Source organism: Bos indicus, chromosome 20 (assembly GCF_029378745.1).
Source record: "Bos indicus isolate NIAB-ARS_2022 breed Sahiwal x Tharparkar chromosome 20, NIAB-ARS_B.indTharparkar_mat_pri_1.0, whole genome shotgun sequence".
Lineage (NCBI taxonomy): Eukaryota > Metazoa > Chordata > Mammalia > Artiodactyla > Bovidae > Bos > Bos indicus.
Genome location: NC_091779.1, coordinates 56,663,568 through 56,687,962, shown reverse-complemented (window position 1 = coordinate 56,687,962; position 24,395 = coordinate 56,663,568). Strand labels below are relative to the sequence as shown.

General features: G+C 40.5%; 1 long non-coding RNA gene across 1 annotated transcript in view; it reads left to right on the top strand.

Annotated features, from left to right (window-relative positions):
- The window catches only part of LOC139178025 (uncharacterized), a 71,337-nt gene extending 47,659 nt beyond the window's left edge, over positions 1-23,678 (top strand). Inside the window, exons 4-5 of the long non-coding RNA XR_011562455.1 lie at positions 5,687-5,716; positions 22,902-23,678. This is a non-coding gene — a long non-coding RNA (uncharacterized lncRNA). The remainder of the gene's footprint in view (positions 1-5,686; positions 5,717-22,901) is intronic.
- Positions 23,679-24,395: the final 717 nt, after the last annotated feature.

The following is a 24,395-nucleotide window of genomic DNA, read 5'->3' as shown; positions in this document are numbered from 1 at the left end:
CGTGTCCGATTCTTTGTGACCCCATGGACTGTAGCCCCCCAGGCTCCTCTGTCCATGGGATTCTCCAGGCAAGAATACTGGAGTGGCTAGCCATTCCCTTCTCCAGGGGATCTTCCTGACCCAGGGATTGAAGCCAGCTCTCCCACACTGCAGGCGAATTCTTTACCATCTGAGCTATTATTACCGATATGACTGAATCGTACATTTCATGCTACATCAAGGTTATCCAGACACCTGGAGAAAATTCCACTTCGTTGTAAGTAAAAAACCAAGCTATCCTACAATCAGGTTCTACAGCACAGCATTAAGTATCTGTTGCCTTAGGGGTGTTTCTCACTTTTTAAATGAAAATGCCTGATAAAGACACTTGTATATTTTCATTTACCATTTATTGCCGATGACTCAGAACTCTCTTCTCCTAAAATGTCTTTGGTTATGGGAGGGAAACGTTGGCTACTCTGTCTCTGTTGTTTCCTAGAGAAAACGGATCCTTTATTTATATCACTAACCCACTTCCATCTCTAAATTGTTCTGCTTGTAATAGATACATTGTCCTTTTCATGTTTTGCATGTTAAGTACCTCATTCCTTCACAAACAGTTGAAAAGGACTTAGGCACCTGGAATTCTGTTCTTTGAGGAGGAAAATTAAAAAGAGAGACAAAGAAAGAGGAAAGGAAAAAAGCTAGTCTGAGAAGTGTTTAAAGCTCCAGGGGTGAGGAAAAAAAAAAAAAAAGAGGTGACAAAATAGAATTTAGTGAAATGTTTAATGCATGTTGACTTGCAGAGTGAAATGGACATTTGAGGAAAACAAAATTGCAGAGAAGTGGAGATCCTTTCAGGGCAAGAGAAGTGGAGATCCTTTCAGGGCAAAGATTCGGGGTTTTTCGGGATCCCTAAACTACCTGCCTGAGAACCTACAGGGTCCAGGGCCCCAGCTGGCCTGCTGACTCAGAAGAGCTCAGAGGAGACTCAGAAATTTGCATATCCATCACTTCCCACGTGATTCATATACACGATGGGGCCTGAGAGCTGCTTATATATTCAGTCTAGAGCTCTGAAAAGTAACACTAGGCCGACCCCCACCTGTCTGGATGGCCTTTAGTTCCACAAATAACGAAACCTAATATATCTCTCCCTTACCTCTCCCACTGCTGTGAAGGGCAAAATTCTGTCATAAAACATGACAGAGAGAATTCAGTATCTTTCATGCCTCCCCTCCATGCCTCGGACAGCCTCTTCCCTCCCAATTCCCCAAAGAACATCCAGAAGTTTTTTTGAAAAATAAAAATGAGATCCTCTTACTTCCCTGCCTAGACCCCTCTGGTAGCTTCCTGAAATACTGAGAACAAGATCCAGATACGTCTGCCAAAGAACACAGGACCAAACCTCTGCCCACCTCCCTGCTCCAGCCTCATTTCACACCATTCTCCCCTTAATTTTTGCTCATCATTTTCCCGCCACAGATGCCTTCTTTCAGAACCCCAGGAAACCTATTTCTCCCCAAGGACTTTTGAGCTTGTCATTGAGTGCTCTAAACTTGAGAGGGAGAGTAAAGTCAAAAAAGAGCTGTACTCTTCTCCAGACACTGCGCTGAGATCTGCTCCTCCCTTCAAGTTAAAACAATGCCAGACAGTGCTCTTAGCTTTCTGTTGTTCAGTCACTGAGTTGCATCCGACTCTTTGTGATCCCATGGACTGCAGCACGCCAGGCTCCTCTGTCCACAGGATTTCCCAGGCAAGATGCTGGAGTGGGTTGCCATTTCCTCCTCCAAAGGTTCTTCCCAGCCCAGGGATCAAACCCATGGGAACGTGTCTCCTGCACTTGTGGGCGGATGCTTTACCACTGAGCCACCAGGAAAGCCATTTTCCAAATAAAGAATGTGTTCTCACTGCCAATGTTCACACTGCCTAGTCATCTGTTCCTCTGCAGAAATCAGCCCTTCCCCTTCATTTGCCACTCCCCCATCCCAACTTCATTTCACCTCCTCCCCTGCAGTGGCATCTGGCCTCTCTGGTTGGGGACAGTGGGGAGGAATTTGCGGGAAGGATGCTATGACTGGTTTACAGACCTGTGTAGCCCTAGCTTGATATATCTCTGGCTTTCAAATACCCTCTGTCAAGGCTGACACTCAAGTGTTCACTCTTCCTTGCAGGCTCAACATATGTTCTTCAGAGACACCCCCATCACTGCCCACCACAGCTACCTCCTTACAGCGCTGCTCCCTGATGTGAGCCATGCATTCCTTTTTGGTTGTTGTCTTTTTTTATTCTCTCTCTCTTTTTTAAATTGGAGGATAATTGCTTTACAATGCTGTGCGGTCTCTGCAGTATCGCAAAGCAGAGCAGTCATAATTACACATATATATATATATGTGTGTGATATAGCCCTTCCCTCTTGAGTCTACCCCCTCCCCCACCCCACCCCTCTAGGTCATCATAGAGCACCAGGTTGGGCTCCCTGTGATATGCAGCTCCCACCAGTTATCTATTTTACTCATGACAGTGTATGTATGTCAATGCTACTTTCCCAACTTTCCTACCCTCTCCTTCCCTCGCTGTGTTCACAAGCCATGCATTCTTGAAGCAGCTATTCAGACCTGTGTCCCCTGCTCCCTGATCCCATGCACACCCTTGGGATCTTCCTGTCACAGGCAGGCACACAGGCAGCCTGTGGGTGAAGGTCCTCCCAGACCTGTCCCACCCTGGTACCACACTGAGCTGCCCTGGTTTGCCCTCCTCCCTCTCCTTTGACTCTGCCAAGGTCAGTTTCTTCCCTAGCCAGCTTCCTATCTTCAAACTTTTCCAGCCAAAACTTGGGCAATCCATTCTTTGTCACCCAAATCTCAGATTCTCCAGAAACTTCCGTTACTTTTCTTTGATGGTAAGTTGGTCTCTGCACTTCCATAAGCAAGTCCTGAAAGAGGGAATATAATTTCAGTTTTCCTTGCTTGCAAACACCCCTGTCCCCCCTCTACCCTCACAAAAAATGTTCAATTTCTGCCTCTTGCATGTGACTTAGAGGAAGGACCAGATGATTCCCTTCTACCCACAGAGAAAGAGAAAGGAAGTACCACTACATTTTCTTCCCACACTTGAGAGCCTGTTGCACTCAATGACTTGAGCAATTTTTCAAACAAGCTGCTTGTATGAGTGACTTGCGCACCTCCTAGCAAGTCTGGTGGGGGATTTTCTAGTATCTGACTTTAGAACCCAGGGAGATGTTATCACCCACTACTCTGAGCTTTGAGAATTTAGTCACCCTATAAAGAAAACCCGAGGCTATTCTGTTTTGATTGCTTTTGTTATCCAAGCGGTAACTTATAGCAGCATCTTATTCATTTTTGCAATTCTGTGGACTGACTGACCTCAGCTAGGTAGTTCTTCTCTTCTGTATCAATTGTGTCCATATTCACTTGGTCGCATTCAACTGGGTTGGGCTGGAAAGCTGATGAAGTCTTCATCCAGATGGTGCTCAGGGTAGCCCCTCTTTGTAGTCTGGGCTTCCAAACACCATGGCAGGTTCAGAGTAGTTGAACTTTGTAAAAAGCAGCTGGCTTCAAAGAGGGAAAGCAAAAGCTACGAAGCTTCTTGAAAAATAGGCTTGGAATGGGTGACTCTATGGGAGGTAGCCCACCAGGCTCCTCTGTCCATGGGATTCTCCAGGCAAGAATACTGGAGTGGGTTGCCATTTCCTTCTCCAGAGGATCTTCCTGACCCAGGGATCGAACACGCATCTCTTGCATTGGCAGGTGGACTCTTTACTACTAGTGCCACCTGGAATGGGCACATCTTTGCATCCACCAGTGAAGGAAAGGAAGATTGCCTCTGGATAGTAGGAGGGGCTTGCCCATAGGAAGGGAAGGAATTGACAGAAGCCATCTCTGGAGACTGTTCCTCATACTGACCTCTCTCCTGGAATATTATTTCCAAAGATCTTAACATGGTCACTGGCTTCCTTCTCAGCATTCAGGTCTCAGCTCAAATGTCATCAGGCATCCCAGGTGGCTCAGTGGTAAAAGAATCCACTTGCCAGTGCAAGAGACACAGGGACATAGGTTTCATCCCTGGGTCGGACAGATCCCCTGGAGTAAGAAATGGCATCTCACCTCAGTATTCTTGCCTGGAAAATTCCATGGACAGGGGAGCCTGGCTGGCTAAAGTCCATGGGGTCTCAAAGAGTCAGACACAACTGAGCATATGTGTACATGCCAAGTTGTTTCAGTCTTGTTGGACTCTTTGTGACCTCATGGACTATAGCCCACGAGGCTCCTCTGTCCATAGGATCCTCCAAGCAAGAATCCTGGAGTGAATTTCCATGCCCTCCTCCAGGGGATCTTCCCAACCTAGGAATCAAACCCAAGTCTCTTACATCTCTTAAGTGTCTCCTGCATTGACAGGGGCTTCTTTACCACTAGCACTACCAGGGAAGCCCACAACTGAGCATGCACGTGTGCAAATGTCATCACTGACTTTCATCATCAAGATCATCACCGACTCTACTCATTTCACATAAACCTACGGTCACTCTGCATTTACCTTCTTCATTTCATTTCTTTGTTTTTGTTTATTGTATATTGCCGTTGTTTATGAGATATTGTTTATTTATTTGTATTAATATATTGTCTCTTCTTAACCTCCCACTCCCCATCATAACAAAAGCTCCCAGAAAGAGAGGAGCTTGGCTTCCTTATTCTCGCAGTTTTTTCATCATCTAAAAAAGAGAAAGGACTCACTAACTCATTGTGAATAAATTAACACCTAGCTCAGCTCTACCATGTTCAAAGCCAGCTCTCAATAACAGTGGTTGATGGATGCAAATGTCTTTATATCTATCCAAGATTTCCCGGGGGTGTAGCATTTTAGAACATTTTTTTTTAATTTCTGGAACAGTAGAGACAATTTCTCAAAGTTTGATATAAAATCAGTATTCTGACTCCAATAACACTTTGGATTTCTTCTGGATAAAATGACCTCAGGTTTAATACAACTTCTTAATTTCAATAAATGGCTAAATAGAATTTTATTTTCCCTGGGAAAAGTCAAAGGAAAATATTAATGTTACCGCTTTTATTTTCCTTCTCATAATATTTTCATGTTGTAGTAAATCAACATCATTATGGGGCCATTCCTTAGGGTGGAAACCTACAGTGTTTATGCCATTATTTTTATTAGGATAATAGCTAAATGTCCTGAGCACTTGCTTTTTTCCAGGAACTGTGCTGAGTGCATCACACAAACCAACTCTTGGGTTTTCTAAACGTACTGACTGAAAGGGTCTTCTGTGGTCTTTGTGGCAGGTGTCTATAAGCTTCAGGAACATGCTGTTAACAAATACTATTACCATTTGAACAATTTCTCTGCAAACTCTATAAGACAGAGGTACTTTGATATATTGCTTTTTTTATTACAGCATGGTTGCTGTACAATATTATGTGTTACAGGTGTAAAATATAGTGATTCACAGTTTTTAAAGTTATTTTAAGATAACTTTAAAATAACTGTATAGTTATAAAATATTGGCTATAATGCCATTTATAGTTATTATAAAATATTGGCTGTATTTCCCATGTCTATTTATCTGCTGATAAACACTTAGGTTGCTTCTGTATCTTGGCATTTATAAATAATGTTTCTATAACATTGGAGTGCAGGTATCTTTTTGAATTCATGTTTTTGCTTTTTTCAGATATATACCCAGGAGTGGAATTGCTGGGAGGTAAGTAGTTCTGCTTTTAGGTTTTTGAGAAACTTCCATATTGTTTTCCACAGAGATTTCACCAATTTATACCTTACCAACTGTGTATAATAGTTCCTATTTCTGCATATTCTTGCCAATATTTGTGTTCTTTTTGATGATAGTCATTCTGATGGGTGTGAGACGGTATCATATTGTGGTTTTGATATGCATTTCCCTGATGATTAGTGATGTTGAGCTCCTTTTCATGTGCCTCCTGGCCATCTGCATTTCCTCTTTGGAAAAATGTTTGTTTAGTTATTCTGCCCATTTTTAATTGCATTGTTTGTCTCTTTTGACGTTAAGTTGTATGAGTAGTTTATATAGGCTGGATATTAATTCTTTATTAATCATATCATTTGCAAATATTTTTTCCTATTCAGTGGTTGTCTTTTCATTTTGTCAATGATTTCCTTTGCTGTGCAAAAGTTTTAAGTTATAAGGTCTCCCTTGTTTATTTTTGGTTTTATACGTTTTAAGAGTGGTTACACCTACGACTGAGTGACTTCACTTTCACTTTTCACTTTGATGCATTGGAGAAGGAAATGGCAACTCATTCCAGTGTCCTTGCCTGGAGAATCCCAGGGACAGGGGTGCCTGGTGGGCTGCTGTCTATGGGGTCATACAGAGTCGGACATGACTGAGTTGACTTAGCAGCAACAGCAGCAGCAGCAGCAGCAGCAGCAGCAACACCTACCCAACTGAAGATATACCCAACTAAATGCAGAGTCCCAGAGAATAGCAAGGAGAGATAAGGCCTTCTTCAATGAACAATGCAAAGACATAGAGGAAAACAATAGAATGGGAAAGACTAGAGATTCTCTTCAAGAAAATTGGAGATATCACAGGAACATTTCATGCAAGGATGAGCATGGTAAAGAACAGAAATGGTAAAGACTTAACAGAGGTGGAAGAGATTAAGAAGAGGTGGCAAGAATACACAGAAGAACAGTACAAAAAAAGGACTAGATAACCCAGATAACGATGGTGTGATCATTCATCTAGAGCCAGACATCTGGAGTATGAAGTCAAGTGGGCCTTAGGAAGTATGACTACCAATAAAGCTAGTGGAGAGATGGAATTCCAGCTGAGCTGTTTCAAATCCTAAAAAGTGATGCTGTGGAAGTGCTGCACTCAATATGCCAGCACATTTTGAAAACTCAGCAGTGGCCACGGGACTGGAAAAGGTCAGTTTTCATTCCAATCCCAAAGAAAGGTAATGCCAAAGAATGTTCAAACTACTGCTGCACAATTACACTCATTTCTCACGCTAACAAAGCAATGCTCAAAATTCTCTAAGCTAGGCCTTAACAGTATGTGAACCAAGAACTTTCAGATGTACAAGCTGGGTTTAGAAAAGGCAGAGGAACCAGAAATCAACTTGCTAACATTTGGTGGATCATAGAGAAAGAAAGGGAGTTCCAGAAAAACATCTACTTCTGCTTCATTGACTATACCAAAGCCTTTGACTGTGTGGATCACAAAAAACTGTGGAAAATTCTTAAAGAGAGGGAAACACCAGACCATCTTACTTGTCTCCCAAGAAACGTATATGCAGGTCAAGCAGCAACAGTTAGAAACGAACATGGAACAACGGACTGGTTCCAAATTGGGAAAGGTGTACGCCAAGGCTGTATGTCATCACCCTGCTTATTTAACTTCTACACAGAGTGCCTCATGCAAAATGCTGGGCTGGATGAATCTCAAGATGGAATAAAGACTGGCAGGAGAAATATCAATAGCATCAGATATGCAGATGATAGATACCATTCTAATGGCAGAAAGAAAGGAGGAACTAAAAAGCCTCTTGATGAAGGTGAAGGAGGAGAGTGAAAAAGCTGTTTTAAAATTCAACATTCAAAAAAACAAAGGTGATGGCATTCAGTCCCATCACTTCATGGCAAATAGATGGGGAAAAAGTAGAAGCAATGACAGATTTTCTCTTCTTGGGCTCCAAAATCACTGTGGATTGTGACTGCAGCCATTAAATTGGAAGACACTCGCTTCTTGGAAGGAAGGCTATGACAAACCTAGACAACATATTAAAAAGCAGAGACATCACTTTGCTGACAAAAGTCCCTATAGTCAAAGCTATGGTTTTTCCAGGAGCCCTGTACAGATGTGAGAGCTGGACCATAAAGAAGGCTGAGCACCAAAAAACTGATGCTTTCGAACTGTGGTGCTGGAGAAGACTCATGAGAGTCCCTAGCACAGCAAGAAGATAAAACCGGTCAATTCTAAGGGAAATCAACCTCAATACCCATTGGAAGGACTGATGCTGAAGCTGAAGCTCTAATACTTGAGCCAACTGATGTGAACTGCTGACTCACTGGAAAAGACCCTGATGCTGGGAAAGACTGAGGGCAAAAGAAGAGGGTGGCAAAGGATGAGATGGTTAGATAGCATCACCAATTCAGTGGACATGAACTTGGGCAAACTCCGGGAGATGGTGAGGGATAAGAAGGCCTGGTGTGCTGCAGTCCATAGGGTTGCAAAGAGTCGGACACAACTTAATGACTGAGCAACAGCAACCCCTATGCTAGAGAAGCAATGTTATAATACATCTTAGTTAAAGATAAGACTCAAGAGCATTTCTTTCTTACTTTGAAGTGTTAGTCAACTCTTGTCCCCAAAATAGTGTCTAACTACTTCATCAAGACATACTAATTTTATATGAGTTTTATCTGTCTCTATTAAAATTGCACTTGTTTAATGGCATCTTTCTATTGTATAAAGGGGTAGGGATAATTGCAAACTAATGTTTTATGTTTTATTATGTACATCTGCTTATACCTTAAATAAATAACAACTTTTGAATGTGAGTCTGTAATTATATGATATGCTTCATGCTATTCTAAAAATCAGTTTTTATTAAAATCCACCCAAACCATGTAAATGTCTTTTGACTTTCCCAGTGGACCAATTTGCATAGGCTTTTCACAAACACTAACTCATAAGGCATAAAACATTTGGAAATATGCCCATTCCGTGGTTGCCTCTCAATGCCCATAACCTAGCTGACTTCCCTGCTGAAAACTCCTGTCTCAAGATTACTGTTCATTTAATTGATGGCTACTGTCTTCATTACACAGCTGTTAGCCCATCAAGAAGATAGTTAATGAACTTGGCAATATACATTGCATTAACTTTTTGCCCTAAGGTTAATCATGGGCTTATTTTCAAATGTGCTTTTGATGTGCTAAGCTTCCCTAATAAATATGATTAAGTAAAATAAGTTGAGAGGAAGAACATCAATTCAGTGAAGATTGCTTAACACTGGGCAGCAGGTTTGTATTTGAGTAAAGGAAAATTTAGTGCCTGTGCTCCGTGGCTCCCAAAGAGTATTTGGCTGTGACCCAGATACTGAGCTTTACCTTCATTGAACCAAGCCAGGAACTCTGATTTATACACCAATATGATGTTCTTCAACTGAGTACTATTCAGGGCCTTATTTTTGCATACACCATGCTCTTTTCTCTTTTTTCTATACATCAAAACAAGCATTATAATTTTTGGCTTATTTATAACCCAAATAAGCATTATAATTTTTGGAGTAATAATAGAGGATATTCTAAGACTCAATCAGTGATGGGAATAAACAATATTAAAATAGTAGACTCTTAAGAAAAAATATTTTTTATTAAAGAAACATTCTCCCAAGCATTATAAGTAAATTTACATTAAATATTAAACCTTTCTAAAGTAAAATCTATTTGCCCACTTTTTTCAAAAAAATAAAGAACAATGCAGTGTGCCCTTGTTGTTGCTACTACAACTACTTTTGTCAAGAATGTCCTTCTCATATCCATCCTTCTGAGTCCTCTTCTCATTTTAGTCTTTACTGACTGATCCAGTATTAGCTTAAAATCTAGAGATAACAATAAACTATATGGCATATCAGATCAGATCAGATCAGTCGCTCAGTCATGTCCGACTCTTTGCGACCTCATGAATCGCAGCACGCCAGGCCTCCCTGTCCATCACCAACTCCTGGAGTTCACTCAGACTCATGTCCATTGAGTCAGTGATGCCATCCAGCCATCTCATCCTCTGTCATCCCCTTCTCCTCCTGCCCCCAGTCCCTCCCAGCATCAGGGTCTTTTCCAATGAGTCAACTCTTTGTATGCGGTGGCCAAAGTACTGGAGTTTCAGCTTTAGCATCATTCCTTCCAAAGAAATCCCAGGGCTGATCTCCTTCAGAATGGGCTGGTTGGATCTCCTTGCAGTCCAAGGGACTCTCAAGAGTCTTCTCCAACACCACAGTTCAAAAGCATCAATTCTTCGGCACTCAGCCTTCTTCACAGTCCAACTCTCACATCCATACATGATCACAGGAAAAACCATAGCCTTGACTAGACGAACCTTTGTTGGCAAAGTAATGTCTCTGCTTTTGCATATGCTATCTAGGTTGGTCATAACTTTCCTTCCAAGGAGTAAGTGTCTTTTAATTTCATGGCTGCAGTCACCATCTGCAGTGATTTTGGAGCCCAGAAAAATAAAGTCTGACACTGTTTCCACTGTTTCCCCATCTATTTCCCATGAAGTGATGGGACCGGATGCCATGATCTTCGTTTTCTGAATGTTGAGCTTTAAGCCAACTTTTTCACTCTCCACTTCCACTTTCATCCAGAGGCTTTTGAGTTCCTCTTCACTTTCTGCCATAAGGGTGGTGTCATCTGCATATCTGAGGTTATTGATATTTCTCCCTGCAATCTGGCATATAGGGTTTCCCAAATGGCACAGTGGTAAAGAATTTGTCTGCCAATGCAGGAGACAAAAAAGATGTGGATTTGCTCCCTGAGCTGGGAAGATCTCCTGTAGAAGGAAATGGCAGCCCACTCCAGTATTCTTGCCTGGAGAATCCCATGGACAGAGGACTCTGGAGCGCTGCAGTCCATGGGGTCACACAGAGTCAGACATGACTGAGCACATACATGCACACACATGTGATGTGTAGAACAACAAAGACTCTACAAGTCAGTAGAAACACATTTTGTGATATAATTTCCTTATTTTATTTTTCTGTAATCTTATTAAGAAAAAATATTCTTGGACTTAAATTTTCTATCATTTGTCCAGGTCTAAAATGATGTTTTTAAAAAACATTTTGATACAGTTGCATTAGTCACTTTCTCCTGTGCCAGTTAAAATCCCAGAGAGACCATAATGATGACATCAGTCTGGGAAAGACGGCAGCCACCATTGAAGAGAGAAATTAGTTTATATTTGAATGGCGTCCTTTTTTTTTTTTTTTTTACAGCACAAAATTAGTCCTCTCTCTCCTCTTAGCACAAAATGTACTTGCTGGGATAGAAAAATCCCATTCAAGTTTCCTGGACTCAGCCTTCCATCTGGTTTAGTCTTGGCTGAAGGAATCACAGAGCTGGTCTCCTCTTGGCTTAGAAGATGGGAGGGCAGTTGCTTCTACTTCTCCAGTGGCTTCCTCCTCCAGGTGTAATCTCCATTTAGCCCATTGCTTTGAGAATATGGGTTCCTTTTCTTCATTAAATGATAAACTTTAGGTCTCTGGAGTACTTTTAAGAGAAGTTGTTGTTTTCAAGAAAACACAAAATAATCTCGAGCCAAAATACTCTTTCTTTAGATTTCTACAAGAAGGGGAATTTCTTTAGATTTCTACAAAGTTTTGTTTTCAAAGCCCTCATGTTCAAGACAGTAAATATTTTCTAATTTCTGTAACAGCTACACAAAATATTATTGAGCCAAAGTACAATATCTTTAGGTTTTTACAAGAAAAGTAATGAAACTACAAAGTTTCTGTTTTCAAAGCCCTCATGTTCAACTCAATAAATACTTAAAATCTATAAAGCACTGTACTAATGAGAAGACTGGGATTAGAAGAGTTGTTAAGATCAAACTGAACACTGAAAGCGAACTAAAAGTCCTATTTCTGCCTTCCAGTTGCCAACATCTTGTTGAAAAGACAATGACATGTTCTAATAATCTGGTACAAACTGACTTATGTGAAGTGGTGCAAAGGAAGCTCAAACTCTTTGAGGGTGGTAGGAATGTGGGTATCTGGGAAAGCCTTTTGACATTCAGTTGAAGTTCCAAGATCTTCAACAAAGTAAAAGAGTGTTACAGACCCAAGAAGGAACTTGCACCAAGTCCCAGCAATATAAGGGCTCAGATTTCATTCTAAGAAGGCTACCATGAGGGATGTGCAAAGGATGTGACGAGAGGAAGTGGGAGATAAAACTATAAAAAGGTGGGATGACTTATCTTTTTGTAATTTTTTTTGTCACTATTCAGATCAGATCAGATCAGATCAGTCGCTCAGTCATGTCCGACTCTTTGCGACCTCATGAATCGAAGCACGCCAGGCCTCCCTGTCTAGCACCAACTCCCGGAGGTCACTCAGTCTCACATCCATCGAGTCAGTGATGCCATCCAGCCATCTCATCCTCTGTTGTCCCCTTCTCCTCCTGCCCCCAATCCCTCCCAGCATCAGGGTCTTTTCCAATGAGTCAACTCTTCACATGAGGTGGCCAAAGTACTGGAGTTTCAGCTTGAGCATCATTCCTTCCAAAGAAATCCCAGGGCTGATCTCCTTCAGAATGGACTGGCTGGATCTCCTTGCAGTCCAAGGGACTCTCAAGAGTCTTCTCCAACACCACAGTTCAAAAGCATCAATTCTTCAGTGCTCAGCCTTCTTCACAGTCCAACTCTCACATCCATACATGACCACAGGAAAAACCATAGCCTTGACTAGACGAACCTTTGTTGGCAAAGTAATGTCTCTGCTTTTGAATATGCTATCTAGGTTGGTCATAACTTTCCTTCCAAGGAGTAAGTGTCTTTTAATTTCATGGCTGCAGTCACCATCTGCAGTGATTTTGGAGCCCAGAAAAATAAAGTCTGACACTGTTTCCACTGTTTCCCCATCTATTTCCCATGAAGTGGTGGGACCGGATGCCATGATCTTCGTCTTCTGAATGTTGAGCTTTAAGCCAACTTTTTCACTCTCCACTTCCACTTTCATCCAGAGGCTTTTGAGTTCCTCTTCACTTTCTGCCATAAGGGTGGTGGCATCTGCATATCTGAGGTTATTGATATTTCTCCCCTGCAATCTTGATTCCAGCTTGTGTTTCTTCCAGTCCAGCATTTCTCATGATGTACTCTGCATATAAGTTAAATAAACAGGGTAACAATATACAGCCTTGACGAACTCCTTTTCCTATTTGGAACCAGTCTGTTGTTCCATGTCCAGTTCTAACTGTTGCTTCCTGATCTGCATACAAATTTCTCAAGAGGCAGATCAGGTGGTCTGGTATTCCCATGTCTTTCAGAATTTTCCACAGTTGATTGTGATCCACACAGTCAAAGGCTTTGGCATAGTCAATAAAGCAGAAATAGATGTTTTTCTGGAACTCTCTTGCTTTTTCTATGATCCAGCGGATGTTGGCAATTTGATCTCTGGTTCCTCTGCCTTTTCTAAAACCAGCTTGAACATCAGGAAGTTCACGGTTCACATATTGCTGAAGCCTGGCTTGGAGAATTTTGAGCATTACTATTGGAAGTACATAAATATATATTCCCTTTCCAGAATGTGTCATACTGCCATGACACTATCCAGAATCCAGAAAATGATGCCAAACAATTCATGTATTTCCCTTGACAATGCTTCATCCTTCAATAAGTCTATCTCAGAGGGTCCCAAGTCAGTCTCTCCTCTTTAGCTACTGGTACCTTTTCTCTTCAGTATGATTTTCTGGATCAGGGGCCAGCAAACATTTTCTGAAAAAGGACAGATGGTAAATATTTTAAGTTTCACATGTCAAACGTTCTTTATCATAGCTGAAAGCACTCATAAGCAATAGGTGAGTGAATGGTGTGGCCAATAAAACTTTATTTTAAAAGCAGATGGCAGGCTAGATTTGGACCATTGGTTGTAGTTTATGGACCCTTGTTCTAGGTCCCTCAATTTCTTTGTCTCCTCTAAAGAATCTTAGTTTTTCTACTCTCTGTCTTCAGTCAAAACTGTTAGGTATTTGAAATAATCAAATTTCCAGTCTTGGTAAATCTGGGGCAGGACCATATTTTGGAGGCAATGATAGAAAGGATGGTCTTTCCTTGTCTGAGCTTCAAGATGAAGGATCTAGAAGACAAATCTTTTAGCACAACCATAGGGTGTTATTGTTTGAAGTGTCTCTCTTTTTTAGTTTTACCAAAGGCATCTTTCTGCTAATTTAGCTCCTTTGAGCCAGGACCTGAGAATGAAACTAGATGTGCAATATATTCTAAGAAGGAGGTCAGCCAGAAGAGGAAAGATGGAAAATGAAGAAAAATATCATTTTACTACATTTTGTAATCCTCAAATCTTGCTTTTGAGTGTCCACTCTTTGTCAAACCACTAATTTTCCTTTAATTTAACTATTTAACATGGGATCCAAAAAAATAAAAAATGAATCATTTCAAATTAGTCTACACACAGTGGGAAAATCCACTGGAGGTTGTTGATCAGGAGAACAATGTGTTCAGAATCTTTTAAAGAAAATGTAATTCCGCTAACAATGTACAATGAAGAAGACCAGTGCATTTTAATAAAAAGTCTGAGTGGTTGGCAAGGGTTGGAGGGAGGGAAGAAAGAATAAGCAGTGAAACTATTCTGTGTGGTATTATAATGTGGGAAACATGTCATACCCATAGAATACACAACACCTGGAGTGATCCCAATGTAAACTGTGGATTCTGGGTGACTGTGCATCCATGTATATTCACCTGTTGTAACAAATGTATTACTCTAATGCAGAATTTGATTATAAGGGGAGATTGTACTTGTGTCAGGGGAGAATTTGCATGAGAAATCTCTACTCAATTTTACTGTGAACCTGAAACTGCCCTACAACTTTAATTCTACTTTAAAAAGTCTCTGACAAGAAATAATCCCAGATTTAACTTGTCAGATGACATATATAAGTACCATTTATGGCCCTAGAAGGCACCCTTAGTAAGCCCCCAAAGATAACATCTCCAAAAGGCACAGTGGGGTTGGAAGAGATATAAGGTGTTTGCCTTGAGCTGTAGTCTAGACAGAGTGCCGTGCTGTCAGTCAAGCTCTATGCAGATTATTCTTTCCAAGATGACTGCAACAAGAGCTCTCAACCCACTCTTCTTCTTCCTATGGCATGCTGTCACTCCTAGTAGAGAGATATGTGTTTATTTTTCTCCCCTAGAACCTGACAACACCAGAATTGATGCTGTGGAACTTCCAAGGTTAGGACATGAAAGTCTATATGGATTTCACTTGGTTCTCCTGGGACACTTGTTCTGGAACTTAGCCACCTTGCTATGAGGAAATGGCAAGACCACACAGAAGCCAGGTATAACTGTCTGGCTAAAGCTCCTGTTGAGGTCCCAGCCAGTAGCCAGCATCAACCTCCTGATATATGAGTAGCTGACTCACAGAGTAACTCTAGCCCCAAACATCACCTGCTACAACAGCATGAGGAGTCCCCAGTCCCAGGCAAACACTGCCTAACTGAGCCCAGTCAACACCCAGAACAATGAGAGAAAATAATACAGTCATTTTTATTGCCTGGATGTGATTCCTCACTTGGCAACAGACAACCAATGAAGTACAAGGTGTACAAAAAGAAAGGTCCAACTGGGTTGTTGTTGCTCCTTAAATCAGTAGAATGAGAGTGAAAGTCACCCAGTTGTGTCCAATTCTTTGCGACCTCGTAAACTATAGAGTCCATGGAATTCTCCAGGCTAGAATGCTGGAGTGGATAGCCTATCCCTTCTCCAGCAGATCTTCCCAACCCAGGAATTGAACCAGGGTCTCCTGCATTGCAGGCGTATTCTTTACCAATTGAGCCATCAGGGAATCCCCCTTTAAATCAGTAGAAAATAATAGCTAATAATATCATGCCTAGCTCTTATGTTCACTTTTTAATATTTCAATCAGTTAGTCCAAAATTTCTTTAATGACCACCATGTTGCCTGTTTTTCCTAAATGTGCTACCAGGATTGACAAGATCCTGCTTTCGCCAAGGCAAATGGTCTACGTGAGCCAGAAGCCTGGGAACATACACATCATGTTCAAATGACCATCCATGTATTTAATTTAAAAACAAACAAACAAAACATTGCTCATTACTCCACAGGTACTAGGCTGATAGAATCAAGCCACAAGATATCACAAGACATCAAACCCTAGAGATACAATGCATTTTTAATTTTGCAAAAATTGCATTTTTATCCCTAATGTATTAATTCATTTTTTACTTTTGTAACTGATGCTGTTACTTATCTCCTGGGATCACTGCAAATCTTGATAAGGCCCCGTGGCACTTACTTTAACCTAATTATAGCAGCGATTCCAGCAGCCTATCATTCACTTGGATGTGAAGAAATGCATGACTTAACAGGGTCACATTCCTGGGCTAATTCCACTCTTCAGTCAGCCATGAGGCAGCTGCTTGAGCATGTCTGAGGATGTAGAATGTGGCCACTCCTGATTCCATGCCAACATCCGCCCCCTTCATTCTCTGCAAACAAAATTCTCTCCTACTTAAGGGCAAAGAATAGTATCACCTCTCTGACTTCTGCCGTCCATTCCTTCCTCTAATTTGTATAAGCATACTCCTCACTTCTTCTCTCCTCTCCACCATCTCAGAATACTGTGTATTCTCTGCTTCAAATCAAAATCTTCACATCTTTCTTCTTCAGCCTAACACTTTCCCCATCTTCTCAGAGACATTCTCCAGAAATAATTCTCTCTTTTCTATATCTTCAGTCTCTTCCTCTTTCCTGACTCTTGATCCTCTGCCTACAAAATTTTAAAAAGACTTTCCCATTCTAAAGATTAACTCTTCCTGGCCCTTTTGTCTCTTTAGATACCTTCCCTTTTCAATCAACCTTTTAGAAAATGTCAATATTTGGTTTCCCTTGCCCAATTCCTACTCATTCCTTGTTCTAGCACCATCTTATTATTACCCACATCATTTGAGTTGTTGGGGTTGCCAATGATCTTCTGAAATTATTTCAAGCCTTATAGAACTTGTACTTTGTAAGTATTTAGAGATTCTCAGCCATTTCATCCTTTGAACATAACATAGCTTCCCTGTTTTCCACATCACTCTTTCCTAATTTTGACTTGTCTTCCCTGCCTTCATTCCCTCCTTCCTTCCTTCTTCATGTTTCCTTTTCTCCATCCTTCTCTCTCTTGCTCAACAATATATAGGGTCTTGTATTAGTCAACTTAGGCTGCCATAAGAAAATATTTTAGATCGAGTCACTTGGAAATTTATTTTCTAAAATTTCTGGAGGCTAGCAGTCCCAGATCAAGGTGCCAGCTAACTTAGTTCCTGGTGGAGTTTCTCTTTCTGGCTTGATTATGACCATCTTCTCACTATGTCTTCACACGAAATTCCTCTGTGCATGTGATAGAGTAAATAAGAGATCTCTCTCTCTCCTCCTCCTCTTATAAGACCACCAGTCTATCAGCTTAGGGCCCCACCCTTATGAACTCATGTAACCTTAATTTTCTCCTGAAGATCTTATCTCCAAAAATAGTCACACTGAAAGTTGGAGCTTCAACAAATGAATCTGGAGAGGAGACATAATTCAGTCCATGGCAGGCATAATCTGTGGCATGAAAAGTAGGCAGCGGCTCACAGTTCCAGGCTGGCTTGCAGCCTGGGCACCTCACTCTTTCCCCGCTGTGGCCCCTACTGAGTTGCTGGCATTTACTTTCACACCTGTGGTTTCAGAATCCCAAGATGGATGCTACATCCTGAGAGGTTTTCCTTGAGAGGCAGAAACCAGGCCAACAGATGCACCAGGTCCATTTCTTAGGATAAAGAAAAATAATAGCAACCCTCGGACTCCCTTCATTTCTTCCTACCCAAAACTGCCTCACATCGTATGGACCACCACATCAAAGGCAAAGGGGGACTGGTTTAGTCTAATCAACATCCACTTTCAAGACGACCCATTTCAAGATGACTGCTAGAGCTGACTGTGATGTTTCCTCATGTAGCCCCCTTCCTCTGTCCATAAAATCTCTTGCCCACTGATTGTCAGTGGGAAGAGGAGTCAGCCTTTGGACAGAAGTCTTTTCCCCAATTTCTGCCCCAAGTTTCTGGCATTAGAGATAAAGCAAACTTTCTTTTCCACCATCCTTGCCTCTTTATTGGCTTTTGAGCAGCAAGCAGATGGACACCACTTTTGTTTACAGTATCACATTTAAACTCATTTTGACTGAGTTGAGTGAAATTTGCTTTGCTTCTAAAAACATGTGACTTTCAATGAAATTACTGCAAATAAAAAAATGAATAAGTTATCCCCTCTAAGTTCTTATTTTCATTCCATTATTGACCTCCTTCTTGCTTTGAGAGTTTTGCACTTGAAATTATTCTCTTTAACCATAAATTTATCTCACCTTTCTCAAGGTATGAGGATGAATGCACCTTATTTATATGGTGTTTTACCATCTGCAATGTCCTTTCTGATCTATTTAATTACATCTAAGCCACATGTTAATCTCATGAGGCAGATAAACCAGAAATAATTTCACAGATGAGAAAACTGTCACCTTTACCAAGATCACATGATTAGAAAGTGATAAAACCAGCACAAGATACAGTATCTTCTGATGTGTAGTCTACTGCTCTTTGAAACTTGGCAACCATTTCAAGCTCAAAAATAAACCTCCCTCTGCCTTTTATAAAACAACATTAAGATTGCACTGGGGGGTTTCCTCGTGGCTCAGTAGTAAAGAATCCACCTGATAATGCAGGAGCCATGGGTTTAAGTCCTGGGTCAGGAAGATCCCACATTCCTTGGAGCAATTAAGCCCTTGCACCACAACTATTCAGCCTGTGCTCTAGAGCCTGGGAAGCACAACTACTGAAGCCTGTGAAGCCTAGTGCCTGAGCCCCCCGCCCCCTCACTGCAGCTAGAGAAAAGGCCAAGCAGCAGTGAAGACCCAACACAGTCAAAGATAAATTTCAAAAAATTGCACTGGGATGTATAAAATTGCTTGTATACTTTTGATCATTTCTTTCTTTTTTTTTTTTTTTTTTTGCCATTTCAGTTTTGAAATGGCAAACCTTGGAAGGCTATCTAAGGTTTATACAGCAAAAATGTTACTCCTCAGGACTTGGGGAAGTCTAGTCAATATTGTTAAAGTAGGGGGAAAAAACCTGTTCTTCATGGAATATTCATAAGACAAATGAATTTTTAAAACTCGCAAAACTGGCTGAGCTATAACCTCACCAGTGATATTTCAAAACATGTTAGAGGTCTCCTGCTTGTGGCCATAACAAAATAACTTGTACCAGACTGATCTTCTCATCATAGAAAACTATAAAACGGAACAAAATATAGGAAGTGATTATTTTTAGATGTTAGACAACAGGCAACACAGATCCATTGGTCCCCCAGGGGAGTCAGGGAGCCTTCAGCCAAGCATCATAGTTAATACCAGCTGTCTCCTTGGAGGCATTTGGAGGCAGGGAGTCGCAATAGAGTGCAAGGGTCTCACTGGGCGGAAAAGGAAGATATCATAGCTCTGGGCTTAAGAGGTGGTTGGAAATTATGGGGCAAGAAAGAAGAAAAGAGAGTCATACAGAAATAAAGCTCCAGAATGCTGCGTGTGGTTACCTTTATTCTTGGATGCGAGACAAAACTGTATGCATAGGGCAGAATTCTTAAGACAGGGTAAAAAACAGCTATCGAAGATAGAGAAGTTACTGAGGAAATTTGAGTTGAAAAACTATTAGACCTCACCTAGTCTGGGATACACTTGAGTACTGACAATCAGAGTAGAGACATCTCATTAAATATCCCTTACATTCAGTGGATACCCAGAGAAGGTCATGCTAATCTCATTTCACAGTAGAAACTATTGTAAGTTGTCCTCAACAAGGGCTTCCCTGGTAGCTCAGACAGTAAAGAGTCTGTATGCCATGCGGGAGACCTGGGTTCGATCTCCAGGTCAGGAAGATTCCCTGGGAAGGAAATGGCAACCCACTCCAGTACTCTTGCCTGAAAAATTCCATGGATGGAGGAGCCTGGTGGGCTATAGTCCGTGGGTTGGAGAAGAGTCGGACATGACTGAGCAACTTCACTGGTTCACTGCTGCTGCTGCTGCTAAGTCGCTTCAGTCATGTCCGACTCTTCGCGACCCCAGAGAAGGCAGCCCACCAGGCTCCCCCCTCCCTGGGATTCTCCAGGCAAGAACACTGGAGTGGGTTGCCATTTCCTTCTCCAATGCATGAAAGTGAAAAGTGAAAGTGAAGTCGCTCAGTCGTGTCCGATTCTTTGCGACCCCATGGACTGCAGCCTACCAGGCTCCTCCATCCATTGGATTTTCCAGGCAAGAGTACTGGAGTGGGATGCCATTGCCTTCTCCGTCTGGTTCAGTGGTCCTTAACAAAGCATAAAAATTGTCCTTGAATGAGTAAAGCTTAAGAAAATTAATTATCTGTCTGCTGGAACAAAATTCAATATTTTACTAAAGAAGAGTGTAAAAGCCAGCTGTTTGGCAACATAGCACCCACAGTATTCAGTATATAACAAAACATTACTAGACATTGTGAAGAAACAGCAAAATATGATGCAGAACCAAAAGAAAAGTCAGTTAACAGAAATGTAAATTGTTTATTTTTAGCAAAATGATATAAATCTCATGAATCTTTGAGTGTTTGAAAAAGCCTTGTCCAAAATAGATAATGGCATAAAAAGAAAAAATTTAAAGAAATCAGAAAAAAAGAAAAGAGCCATTGTTAACCTCATTAGAAGCAATGTATGTCAGACTACATTAGATTGACATCTTTAAAGTACTGAAAGGAAAAACTAAACCTAAAATCTTGTAAAAATATCCCCCAAACATGAAGGAAAAATAAAGACATTTTTAGGCAAACAAATACTGAGAGAATCTGTCACCAGCAGGCAAACACTACAAGATATATTAAGAGAAGTTCTTCAGACTAAATGAAAAAGGATTCCAGATGGAAATTTGGTCTACACAAAGAAAGGAGAGTGCCAAAAAAACTAAATATGTAAATAAATATAAATTATTTTCTCTTTTTGCTTAATTTCAGAGAAAAATGAAAGTATACTATTATGAGCATTTATATGTAAATACTTGTAATTTTATATATCAAAAAAAAAGAGAAGGAAAGAGGCATAGCTGACAAAACAGTAGAAGACATAAAATGGAATCCTTAAAAACTCTTAATCCAAAAGAAAGCAAGAAAGAAGGGAAAAAAAGACAAAGATCTAATGGGATAAAAACATAGCAAATACAAGATGACATATTTAAATACAACTGATTATTTGGTAAGTCCATGAATTGACACTGGACTTTAATTAAAAGTAAAGGATTATCAGACTGAATTTTTTTTAATGAATATATGGTTTATAAGAGAGAAAAGCACAGAAGAAGGTATATCTCTTAAATTTTCATCAAATGACTGTTGAGTAAGCTATATTAATCTCAAACAAATTATACTTCAGGACAAAAATGTTTTTAGAGATAAAGAGGGACATGCTATAATAAAAAACATGGTCATCAAGAAGACATTAAAATAATAAATGTGTATATACCTAATCAGAGAAATTCAAAATGCACAAAGAAATAAACTAATGTAACAGAAAGGAGAAATAGGAAATGCTATAACTGAAGTTTTAGATATCAGTACTCCTTTCTCAGTGATAGAATAAGTATACAAAATGCTCTGTGTGGATATAGAAGACTTGAATAGCATAATCAATAACACAACAAACACAACACATGTCTTTTCCAGAGTGATCATGCAGAATTCATCATAAAGACCATATGCTAAGTCACAAAACAAACTATAAGAAAATTTATAAAATTGAAATCATACAGGGTACATTCTTAACAACAAAGAAATTAAATCACAAAATGATCAAAATACAGACATCAGAAGACTCCCAAATATTTGGAAATTAAGAAAGCCATGTCTTAACCCATGGTTCAAGGAAAACTTTAGAATGTATTATCAAATGAATGATAATAAAATTATCACTATCCAAATTTGGGGGATCCAGTGTTTGGCAGAAATTATATAGCTCTGTATGGTTTCCCTGGTGGCTCAGTGGTAAAGAATCCATGCGCAATGCTGGAGCCTCAGGAGACATTGCTCGACCCCTGGGTCAGGAAGATCCCCCAGAGGAGGGCATGGCAACTCAGTCCAATATTCTTGCCTGGAGAAACCCATGGACAAAAGAGCCTGGTGGGCTACAGTCTATAGGGTTGCAAAGAATCGGACACAACTGAAGCGACTTAGCATGTGTGCATATATAAAAAACAGAAAAGAATTAAAATCAATCATTATTGCTTTCACCTTAGGAATCTAGGGAATGAAGTCTAAACCCAAGATAAGCAGAAGGAAGGAAACAGTACTGGTAAGAGTGGATACTAATGAAATAGAAAAATGATGAATAATAAAGAAAATCCTGAAATCAAAATTTGGTTCATTGAAATGTTAACAAAATCAATAACACCTACCTTAACTAAGACACAAACAGAGAAAGCACAAATTACCAAGAAAAAGAGAGAACATCAGGGATGATCCATAGACATTAAAGGAATAATGACATTTATGAATCACTTTATATCACTGAATTCAACAATGTAAAAGGCAAATTCCTTGAAAGACACAAATTACTAAAACTGACATAAGAGGAAAGAAAATCCAAGTAGCCCCATAATAAAGACATGTATTTTTATTCAGAAACCTTCCCAAAGAAATCTCTAGATAACTTCATTCATGAATTCTACCAAATAATTAAGGAAACATAATATCAATTTTCCAAAATGGATTAGGGTTCAGAATATGGTTTTTGTCTTTATTCTTTGATTTTAAGAGTAACTCACTGGTTTTAGAGATTGACCCCATCACTAAATGATATGACAATCATTAAAATCTTAAAAATTGGGTTGCGGAAATAGATAAAACTAAATTAGAAATCTAATTCAAAACACCAATGTTTGTCATTCTTTCCTAAGCTAGGCATGAAGCTGAGGGGACTGAGAGTTCTGATAGGTTTTACCATGCTCTGCCACAGTTACCCTCTGCTGACCTGAAATGATCCTAGTAGTCCGCCTCATTTTCCTATTTTCTCTTTCACATAAATTTGCTGTATCTACTTTCTCTTCTCTCATTCCCAGGCAAGAAGCCCCCAACTCAGTCTGGATGCATGCAGAAGTAGCCAAGGAAGCCAGGAAGCCAGCATGGCCAAAGGCAGAGAAATGAGAAAGCTGGCATGTAAAGAACTGTAAGAGGTTCCTCCATATCGAACCAAAAAGCAATGGGGCTGGGACAGCAGGTCAGAGATCACAAAGTGAATGTGGCATGCTCCTTAGGATTTTATCTTCCAAAACAGGAAGGATTGCAAACATGATTGCAAACATGATCAAATCTGATTGATTGCAAACATGATCAAATTTTAACTGTGCAAATATACTCCAGTCATGCATTGGAGAGAGGGTAGATCTGTTCATCAAACATTGCAATAGTGTAGTGCAAGACAATGAGGACCTGGTTCAAATTAGAAACAATGGAGTACAGGAAAAGGAATACTTACGGATACAGGGGCAGAATCCAAGGGACACAGTGACTGATTTAACATCTGGAGTGAGAAAGAGGAAGGAGTCTAGATGATTCTAAGGCTTCCTGCTCAGGGGGCTGTGTGAATAGTATGTCCCTCACTAAGATGAGGTCCCAGTAGTGGACTAGGAAGTTACTATGCTTGCTGTTGTGAATTAATGAGGCTCACTCGTTGGAAGGAAAGTCATGACCAACCTAGATAGCATATTGAAAAGCAGAGACATTACTTTGCCAACAAAGGTCCGTCTAGTCAAGGCTATGGTTTTTCCACTGTCCATGTATGGATGTGAGAGTTGGACTGTGAAGAAAGCTGAGCGCTGACGAATTGATGCTTTTGAACTGTGGTGTTGGAGAAGACTCTTGAGAGTCCCTTGGACTGCAAGAAGATCCAACCAGTCCATCCTAAAGGAGATCAGTCCTGGGTGTTCATTGGAAGGACTGATGCTGAAGCTGAAACTCCAATACTCTGGCCACCTCATGTGAAGAGTTGACTCATTGGAAAAGACTCTGATGCTGGGAGGGATTAGGGGCAGGAGGAGAAGGGCATGACAGAGGATGAGATGGCTGGATGGCATCACCTACTCAATGGACATGAGTTTGAGTGAACTCCGGGAGTTGGTGATGGACAGGGAGGCCTGGCATGCTGCGATTCATGGGGTCACAAAGAGTCGGACACGACTGAGCGACTGAACAACAACAAAGGTGAAATGTGAGATCTGATAGGCACTTGTATATATCCTGCACTCGGGAGAGAAGACTGGAGACTGCTATTTGGATTTCCTCAGCACATGAAATAATGTGCAATCAAGGCATGCATCAAGTGAGGAAAAAGACTTATGTGACTGTTGAAGCCATGTGAGGAGATGAGATCTCCAAGATATAGAAAAGGACATTACATAAGAAATGTCAGAGGAGATTTTCATGTTATATCATTTCTGTGTAAGCAAGCTACTTTCCTTGTTCCAGATTCAAGTTCCTAACTCTGACAAGAATTAGTGATTTCAAGGATGACATCTTTTAGCCCCAAAGGAAGCTATTTGAACAATAGAAAATCT